The sequence below is a fragment of the Rhea americana genome, unplaced genomic scaffold (genome assembly GCF_003343005.1).
Source record: "Rhea americana isolate MKP2758 unplaced genomic scaffold, rheAme1 scaffold_276, whole genome shotgun sequence".
Classification (NCBI taxonomy): domain Eukaryota; kingdom Metazoa; phylum Chordata; class Aves; order Rheiformes; family Rheidae; genus Rhea; species Rhea americana.
Genome location: NW_028186397.1, coordinates 453,535 through 464,106, shown reverse-complemented (window position 1 = coordinate 464,106; position 10,572 = coordinate 453,535).

Genomic DNA, 10,572 nt, shown 5'->3' with positions numbered 1-10,572 from the left:
AAAAGGTGGGGGCAGGCCGCCTGCTGGCGTGGGGCGCTGGCGGCCTGCGGCCTTGCCCCCGCGAGGGACCGGGGCGCGGTGGCCGCCGAGGCAGGCGGTTCCGCGGGGCGCGCGGCCCGAGCGGCGCGGAGGGACTTGGCAGAAGCCAGGCGTGGTAGGTGAGAAGTTACCGCGGCGTCCCTAGGGGTACAGACAGGCGCACGYGCGCACCGCGTCCCCAGGGGGACGTTTCCTCCCCCAGCAGTTACACGTAGACATGTACATCCCTCTGCCAAACACGCGGGTCAGGCAGCGTTGTCAGGTGCGTTGGTTGCCTGTTTGGTGTTCATTTAATCAATTTGGAGTAGTTCGGGAGCACGCTTCGTTTCCAAGATGTGAGCAGTGGACTGCAGTCTAGGATCCGGAGTACGAAAAGTTTTCAAATCACCAAAATTGATTCCCTGAGTTGTGAAACCCCTTTCTGCCCAAGGCCGCGGGCAAACAATATGTTTTTTCAGTTCTCCACTCTCATGAGCATAATTAAAGCCGATGAAAGATTTTCTAACAAGGAAAAATTAAGTACTGTGTGTTAAGCAGAGAAGCTGTTACGCATATGGGTAAAGTATCACAGTTAATAACAGAAGGTTGTAACATTTGAATGATCAAWTTTTTTATGTTGTGTATTTCAAATATAAATTGGAGACGACTGAAGAAATGAGTCTAAAGGTGGGTGCCAGAAATCATCACTAAGCATGAGTGTAGCCATTGTCTTGTAATCATATCAGCATGGGTAGATCTTTGTATTAATTGTCCAGATCAGTACAAAGATGTGGCAAAGCTGTGCGTAACAGCTGTGATTACTGGTTTGTAATATAACATTTAAAAGCTGTGATTCATTGCACAGGTACAGGAATGGCTTGCATGGACCCTTTATGCCATATATGCAATGCGATGTGTTGACAGATACCAAGAATATTAAGAATCTGTGTCTGTTTACAGTAGTAGTAGATACAACTTGCAAGATAACAAAACATATTTAAATTAGCAGACTTATTGGAAAGTGTTGCTAAAGTCCTTGCTGTCTCCTACTATTTCCTAGTGGCCACTTAGCAGCTGGGTATTGTAAACTGGTCTCCTTTCATACTCCCCCATGTTAACAAGTGTATTCTGAAATACTGTCATAAATAATTAAGTGACACCTGTCGCATTCATTGAGTGCCGTGAATTTTGCAGAGCTGTCTCTTTGATTTCTGATTTTCTCCTAGCTCATTGTGTACTAACCTTGTTCATAAAATGCAAGTATTCGCCCCAGGTCTTTTACACGTTAGTGAGATTTTACTCTTACGGTAAAAGAATTTTGAAAAAGAACATTTTTAATGTGTATCTAGTTCTGCATGAGAGATCTTGTTACATCAGTTTCAGCATATGCAACATAACAAAACTGGGCAAAAAAAATAAATATCTGCACGTATAGAGAAGTCAAACAGGTCCATGATGAAAAAGATCCCATATCCTAATGAATAAAAGTGTGAGTATCTCATCGCAGCTTAAGAACTTATCTTTGAGCTGATGCTGTTTATTAAGTTAAGAAATGTAGTGGTGGAAGACTGTGATGTTGAAGGGTTTCTCTGTGGAGCTATAGCCTCAAGGAGGAGGGAGTTTGTGTTCCCTTGTCATGGTACTAGCAGCTGGATCAATGGCTAATTGTGGTGAGGCTCCGTTCCAGGAATTCGCAGCAAACTCTTAGTGCTGTGATTTGGAGTCCTACTTTCAAATCAAGAGGGATAAATAATGGAGCAGGCTGACTGAATAATAAAGTTAGTCTTAGTTTTAATAGTATCATAAACTGCCTGARACTTTTTGACTGTATTTTATGAGACAGGGATCTAAAATGAAATGAAATAAATGAGGAAGATCTGAGAAATTTCCTAACGAATGTCCAACAGTGTAATGAGAACATTGAAAATATGCGTGCAAAAACCCTCCTCTCTGAAATCCTTTGAGTACAGAACATTAAAGAGAACATTTTTATTTTGGAAAGAGTATGTATCATTAGTGGAATTTTTCAAAGTATCTAAAAGATCACATCAATTTAATTAACAAAGAGAAGTGACTTCATGTTATAGTTCATCTTTCATACTTACTAGGGTAGAAGAAAAGGAAAATCGTTGATAATAATTTTACTGAAAATATGAAGATTTGTGAGGGGATAGGAATTATTATAAATAATAAATTTAATTTGAGAAATACTGTCTTTTTCCAGAATGTTTTTAAATGTCTATGACATTTTCAAAGTGAACTATCTTGGTATTTTTTGTTTCCAAACTACAGTTTCATTTCAAAAGTGTGTTTTCCTTAAATGCTGAAAAAGAAGTAAAAAAATCACACACACACTCATACCTTGCCTCAAATGAAAATGTACAGGTGCATTTTGAACATCTGATACTAGGTGAAAATAAAAATTCTCCAAGTCTAATATTTCTTGGATGACTTGGAAAAAAAACGATCTGGGTACAAACTGTGCAAGTCAGTACAGTTATATGGTTCTTTAAACATGTAACTGTTTGTTCCTGCAGAAGGAACTGTTAAATGAAGAGTTTATATAGGTGAGTTGCCATGTATACTGTGTAGCTAAGGAAGTTTGATAAATGGGTCACAGTTTTACCTTCACTTCATCTACAGTTAGACTTCTGGCAAGGCAGAAATCAAGGAGAGCCACAGGCTCTTGGGACCTGTAAGATCCTGTTTGTTTCTTTGATTGTCTACAAAAGCAAATGTCTAAAAAAGCAAAATATGTACTTGTTTATAGTACTAGTGCATTCGGTCTGTAGTTCTGCAGGAGCCCTCAAGAGATTTCGGTGGTCCCGAGAGCAAGAGTCTGCGGCCGTGCTTCGCTGTGTGGTGCAGACTGCCCTCGGTCATTCCACGTATTTCTGCAGGCGTGGCTCGGAGATGCTCGGACATCTGCGTAGGAGCGTTGGATGAGGTAGCTTTCGCACCTGAAATCTTCTAGCCAGCTCTTTCATGTTTCTGCGCAGCACTGCCCTTGTGCCTTGTGGCTGTGTCCTAGTAGTCTGGCTCCACATCTCTCGCAAGGGGATAATAGTGCTTCTGAAACCTCTGATTGTCCAGCGGATAACCACAAAGCCGTCAGCTGTTAGGGTGAGGGGAGCTGTATAAACAGAGAAGTGGATTTAGATGCTTAACATAAGACACATTTATAAATATATCCCTGTGGACCAAAACAGGAGTAAACTAGGACACCTGTATAAAACTTAGTATGGGAGTAGAATACTCTAGCCACCGTCTTTAGCCTTTTTTTTTTTTTTTTTTTTGGGGCAAAAATCCTTCTCATCCATATATCCCCTTCAGAAGCCTTGGAGCGCTTACTAAATTATACCAGTATATGATAACAGTTCATACAAGTTAACTGCAGGAGATAAATATATTGTGTTGCCTTCATTGGGACCGCAGGAAAAACGGTGAGGGTACCTGAAATGTTAGCTTAATGGACAATATTTTTTTCCATCCATAGGGATACCTAGGCATCGTTCATGTATTTTTGCTTTTATTAATAGCATTTTGATAGCCCAGTTATAAAGCTTGCCCTTGACTTGCGTTGAAATAGTATACTGAGTTCACTTATTACAGAATGTTACTTTAATTTTCCAGGGTGAAATGTTCACAGTGCAGAAACTGGTGAGGAAAATACGGCCCAAACAGTTACATATACCTTTATTTTTAAAGTGCTGTCCGGAAGGGTTTGCAGCACTCTCTGCTGAGGTGTAAATTGACCTAGACAGTAAATGATACATGACCTTAAAAATATCCAAAAAACCTTGCTTGAGAATTTTTAGTAGAGAGTTATTAAATGTCACAGTAACTTACACAAGCATAGCCTGATTTATACTTCCGCGTTTTCTCTTTCTGTCCTCTCACCACCATGCTATCCAAGAACCTTAGAAGCTTTAAAAATTTTTACATATATCTCATTTTTTCTCTTTTTTTAATCACAGAGGTTCATTTTATTGTATTTATCACACTCTGAAAATCAAGTCAAATGTGAAACTATAATGTAGCTCACAAAGGCCTGATCCAGCAGAGCACTTAAATACCTGCATAACTTCATCATGATGACATTTTCCATTGCTCATTAACTGGCATTTAAAGGAGATTTTCCATTGCTTGGTGTCTGGGCATTTAAGGGAAATTATCAGCCAAAACGGGTCAGTCATTTAGAAGAATTAGGTCAGGCAGTGAACATGGTACAAGTTGCAGAGGTCTGTAGTGAGTCCTACACCTCCGCCCCCTCGCAGAAAGCAGGAGATTGCCACCGGGAGGGCGTTCTTTTCGATATGTATTATAATGTAGGCTTAATTCCGCAGCTGTCTTCTGCTCTCCAGTGCGCAGGGTGAACTGCATTCCAGAGGTGAATCCCAGTTGTGTAAGGCCATGGTGGTTGTAGGATTTCTGCTTTAAATCCTAAGTGGAGTGGTTAGCCTGAGCACTCTGATGCATGGGGGCAGCTCGCAGGCATCCTGTTCTGGCAGAGGTCCTGGGTCTGGAAGAGGTCTGGGCACTTGTGGACTGCGCTGGCTTGCGCGCGGGAGGCTTGCGCTGAGAGCGGGAGGGCTCTTGAAGCAGCCCCGCCTCGTCTGCACATCCATTCGCACAGCGGCTGCATCCAAGCCACAGAGCTTTTCTCTATTTTTTCACTGCCCTAAGGGAGACACACGTCTTGGGCGATCCTCGCAGCTCAGATGTACCCTCTGCTACCTCACTGTTTATACATGGAGAAAAGATATAAATGAGGATAGAATGAGAAACAGCTCTTAAAAATTAGAGCAGCCGCATTTTCTTTTCTCTTCTTCTTTTTCTTAATCTATCAATTCTGCTGTATTACAGCTCCAGGCTATCAAGGAGTGAGAAATAGGTTTTCTGTTCTGCTCTCTTAGTTTCTGGAATTTTTTTGTCCTTTATGAGAAAACAAGTTATAAGGCTCTTTAAAGAACAGGAAAGAGTAGGTTTTTGGATTGTTTTGAAAGTCTGACAAATATTAATCTACTATATATCCGGTAGATGATTATTTCTTTCATCAGGGATGAAAACTGACCTGCGTTTGAAGATCTAGAGTTGCTAGAACTCTCACATGCTACGGTGTAAATTAGTAAAGTATTCTGTCAGTTACCAAAAACAAAGCAGCCGATGGTTAGCGAAGACAGCCTTTTGGTCAGGCGTTCTGGAGAAGGAAAATCCTCGCTGCTTATTTATTTAAAGTAGGCTTAGCTTTTGGCTGATACATCTGTTCTAGGAGAGTGTTTGGCCTGCAGTGCTAAATAGGTTACTGAAGAATCAATGATCAAACTAGTATGAAGTTCTCCAAGTGCAGTCATTCCCTGTTTTTCTCCAACATACTCAGTGATTGCTGGATGGACTGTTTTTATGTCAAGTGTTCATAGCTTGCAGTTGAAAAAACAGTTTCTGTTACCAAAGTGATTTTTTTGAGACTTTCATTTTATAAATTCTGTACATTATCCCTTGAGTCTGTATGCCATTAACTATAAGCCACAGTTTACATGGAAATGCATAACAATGAAGTTTCTCTGTTCCATATGTGTGTGTGACTCCCATTAGGCAGTACATGCTGTTGCTGGTTTTAATGTTGGGGCGATGGGGGTTATTCTCCCCTGACAGCAGTTTTGTCATCTATGCAGAACAATATAAGGCTTCAGTCCATTACCGGATGCCCACATTACAGGACCGCTGCCTTGTATGAACTGACTAGTTGTTTCAGGGACAAGACCACGCGTGGAGTGGATATGAAGATTTGGCCCAAATTGTGGTGCCCTGGTTTCAGGAATGAAGCGAAATGAGTGTTATGCCTCCCTTGTTCTATGGTGAAATCACTTTTTTCTCCAGTGTAGTCAGTTCTGGCAGCTTCCTCAAGAAGTACTGAATTTTGGACCCAGGGTTCCTTCCAGTTTTACGTGGCCTGGCCTGATGGTCCTAATTCACAGAGTGAGCAAACAAGTGCCCGGATAAGAATTAGACACCCTTTTGATTATTAATTTTTTCATTTATTTTCAGATGGCTTTTCCTTTTGTCATATTGTTCACACATAACACGTCTGACTCTTCCTATGTCACACTACATCTTTGCAGTAATTTGCTGCGCTGTTCTGTCCCTCTGGATTTTACAGCAGTGGATCAGAAAGGAAGTGCAAGCTCTAGCAGAAATAATAAATCCACTGCAGGTCTTGAAGGTACTCATTTCTGCAAAACAAAATACTGCCTCAATTCTGTTATGGGCTAGAAGGGGTGATCAAAGTGAAATACATTCATTGCGGAATTGGTTTGCAAAGCCCGCTTCTAAACCATTACATACTCTTCCTACAAATATATATATTTTTTTTCCAGAAGTAAGTAATGCAGTTGTGTCTGGCCTGCCCTGTAAGATGCGAGTCCCTTGCAGCTCTCAAGGAAGTTCAGAGACTGCCCCAAAACCGCACCAGTGTCACCAGATGGGCAGGAGAGCTGTGTTGGCCTGGGGAAGACTGGGGGGCGGGAGGAGGCCTGTCACTGGATAATGCAAATCTAGGTAATTTATAGGAGATCCATGAGGGGCTGCAAAACGAGGTACTTCTGGGCTGCTCTGAGACTTGTCCATACAGCTGCCACACTGCTGTGATGGGAATCATGGTCATTTCCCAGCTGCTGACTCCCTTGGAGCGCTCAGAAGCCTGTGGCATAAGTTCTGTGACTCCCAACCGGAAGGTCAGGGTTGTTGGTCATCTCTGGAGTAATCTGACATTTGAAAAAATATTTTAGGAACTCTCCTATAATTACAGATATTTCTAATCTATGCAATCTATCCAATTAGATTCAACCATGCCCAATTCCTTGTCTGATTGCCTGAGTCTTTCCGCTTAACCAGTCAGGTTTATTCAATAAGGTGTCCTATAATGTTATTTCCTTCCTTGAGAGTATATGTTATCATCCCTGACACAGACTTAAGAATCCCTCTACTTTTTTTCTTATTTTAACATCCTCTGTCTCTACAGTAGAGCTTTGTACTTTAGTTAGGAATCACCTAGCTGAGGAGAAGTCTAGATGGGAGTTTGGATCTCATTAGTTTTAATTTTAATTACCTAGAAAATTCTTAAGAAATACAGCAAGTATAGAGCAGGTACAATATAGGTAGAATCTCTTTCAATATAATGCAAGTTAGTTAGCTTGTAGATTCAAATAATTAACAAGATTAGAAACAATAAGAAATGAATACAGTTGCACCGGTGGTTGACTCACTGTTACTGTCATTTCCTTTTGGCTTTGGTCATGGGGATAACAAGGTAAGAAATAACTGTTTGTTTCCTTTTATTGATTTGTTTGGTATTTGAAATAAAGATGATCTTTTTTTTTGTCTGAACAAGTCTTTTGTAAGTTAATATTATGTTAATTGGAATGGATGTCTTCCTGAACCTTATTTTCTCATTCATTTGATCTAATTAGCTGATTAATTTTTAATTGCCTACTGAGAGATCTTTACCCTATTGTGATTTGTGTTTTACCTTTACATTTGGAAAACAGTGAAATGCCTGAAATGATTCTAAAGTATTGTATTGAGGTATTTCTGCAAGGGATAATTGCAAATTATGATTTCTTCCTGCTTCCTAATTTTAGTGCAATCTACTTTGAGTCAGTGCTCATTAATCAAAAAGGTTTGCATAGTGTGCAGTAGTAGGAAGGTGTTTTAGCTAAGGGAAGCTTCACAGAAGAAGGTCTATGACTTGGTAATCAAATGGAAGCCAAATCTCTTGGCTGTGTGTGAATACTACAATGAATGCTACCCAACTTAAAACATTTATTCTTTTACCCCACAATAATTTTCAAAATGAATGTATTAATAAGCTTAGAAGTAGAAGTATAAACTTAGAACAAGGCCAAGTGTTGATTAAAACATGCTTTCCAGTGGTAGAAGATAAATCAGTTCTTGACAAGTTGTTTCAAGTTATTCCCTGAGAGTTTAAAATTTGCACCTTATTTTTAGACTGAATTTGTCTTGCTGTAACTTCCAGCCCTTGGATCTTGTTTGGCCTTTGCCTGCTAGATTGATGAGCCCTCTATTATCAAATTTTTGTTCCCTGTGGTTAGCACTTCTAGACTGATCAAATCATTCTTTAACTTACTCTTTGCTACGTTAATTGATTGAGCGCCATGAGTCACTTGCAATAAGACATGTTTCCTAAAACCGTAATTTTTTCCCCCGGCTTCCACAGAATCTGTGGGATTTTTCATAATCTTTCTCAAAATGTGACCACAAACCCAGTGAAACTAGTAGTTGTTTCACTGATGCCAAATAAGATAACAGAGCCGCCCTGCTCGTTTTTGGTATTGTTTGTACATCTGATGAACATAGTAGCTTTTTTGTTACTGCAGTACACTAGAAATTCGTAATGATCTGGGCACTTGTCGTGGCCTTTGTTCGCAGGTCCTTGACTCCGCTTAGGATCTCTTTTCGGATCTCTCTCTTGTTAAGTCTGCCTCATTATACTTGCTTCTAGATGCATGGCCTTCCTGCTGGCTGTACTGGGGGAAGTACATGATATCTGGTTAAACTCACCTAACCCTGCTGTCTCCATTATTAACCACTTCCTAGTCATGCAAATTTTGTGAAAAAAAAGATTTTTTAAAAACAAAAAAAAGTCTAGGAGCCAATAACCAATACTTGTACTTCCACAGCTACTTAATGATGGCTTAGGCATATTTGCTATGCAGTTTTAAAGTCATTTAAGATGCTATTCTGATTCTAGGAGTGGATTTATCACATCTAATTCTGGTCGTCCAAATGTTAGCTTCTAATATTTGGTAATTTTCTAAGCTCTTAATAGGCGAAGAAGAGAGGGGAAGCTCCACAGAAAGATGCAGCTGACTTTCCTGAAAGATTTTTCAGATAAGCACTTTCTGACAATACCTTTATCTCTCCATTGACTGTAATGGAACACAGAGAAGTAATTGAAGTCTAGATGCCTAACTTTTCGACAGCTGTGATTACTGTCCCATCTTTTATGCTTTTTATTTTTTTGGTCAAAATAGATGTGGTATGAAGTCAGTTCTCTAACAGGTGTCCATCAGTATGGTTGCCTTTAGCAGTCCCATTTGTAATCACATCAAAAAATGATATCAAGTTAGCTTGACAAGATCTGTTTTCCAGAAACCTATGTGGATCAGCTTTAATTAGATTATCCCTTTTAGTTCTTTATCAAGTTAGTTATCACTCATATGCCTCTTTTACTTTTCTATCAGCTCTTTCTATCAAATTCCAACTTTTTCCACTTTAAAATTGACATGCATCCAAATTGTGAAGAATGTGAGGCACTGGTTTCAGGATTTTTTTTAGTTGTTTCCATCCCATTTAAATCAGATAGATTTTTATATGAGGTGCTTCTGCACTCCTAAGCCAGTTAGCAACAGATATAAGTATGACTTAGAGCCGTCTCGTATAAGAAGATACTCAGAAATTTCTGCCTTGCGCCAGCTGAGATGGTTGCTTCCAGGGCAGTTGTCACAGGGGAGGGTGATTTTTTTTTTGTTGTTATTTATTTATTTTTGCCAGGACTTATATGAAGAGTTTCATAAATACTTTATATTGGGTGTTTTTATGTTCCAAACTAGCATATTTTAGAAGATTTTTATATATCTGGAGAAAAAAAGCCACATTTTTGGTTCTCCTTTTCCTTCGTTCCTTTTTCTCTGTAAAAGAGACTGCCAGAGGTAAACAAAGAGACCAGAGTGTCCCATTGTTCTCTATTTCCAGCGAGGGAAAACCATGACCATGTGCTATCCATGCGGAAAGAAATGCTAACCAACATTCTTCTTTGGATGTAGTCTGTAGTCTTTTTGCATCAGGAGGATGCTGGCATAAAGACTTCTGCCTTCCACTTGCAAAGATGATTTACAGAACATAAGTGATAGGAGAGAATATACACAATGTGGTCTTCCTGAAGAAGGAAAGAGCCTGAAAGCTTGAAACTTGATCTGACGGATAAGAGATGCTAGTGCGAGAGAGTTTGTTTAGCTCAACATATAACTCAGAAATTCACTGCTGGCAGTTTAAGTATCAACACAACTAGGCTAACGGGTAGCAAAGTGGTGAACTATAAAGGCAGATCCTGTCCAGCTTGATCCTTCTGCTAGACTTTGAGCAGCACTCTACAAGACAGAAGAGTTCATGTGTTACACCAGCGGTTTTGTTCGTCTGTTGGAGGGATGTGTTAGCCATTGTAGAAGTGGATCAGTTCAGAAGATACGTAAGGATTTCTTGTACCTAAACAACGGTGGACTGCAACGTCACCAGTGATAGGAATTACTTGTTTTCGGTAAAGATGGGTTAGAGCGATAATTCACTGACGTCTTCTTCATTCTAGGTAATCTAAAGACATTTTCTGGGAAGGGAACTTGTGTTACTTGAAAATGGTACTTTGTACTGACTAGCTCTGACTGTCTTAATAACCAAATATGAAGCAAGCAGTTAGCATCTAGTGTGACCACCCACTGTTGAGGATTAGTTTTCCTCATTTGGAGATGTGTGGAATTT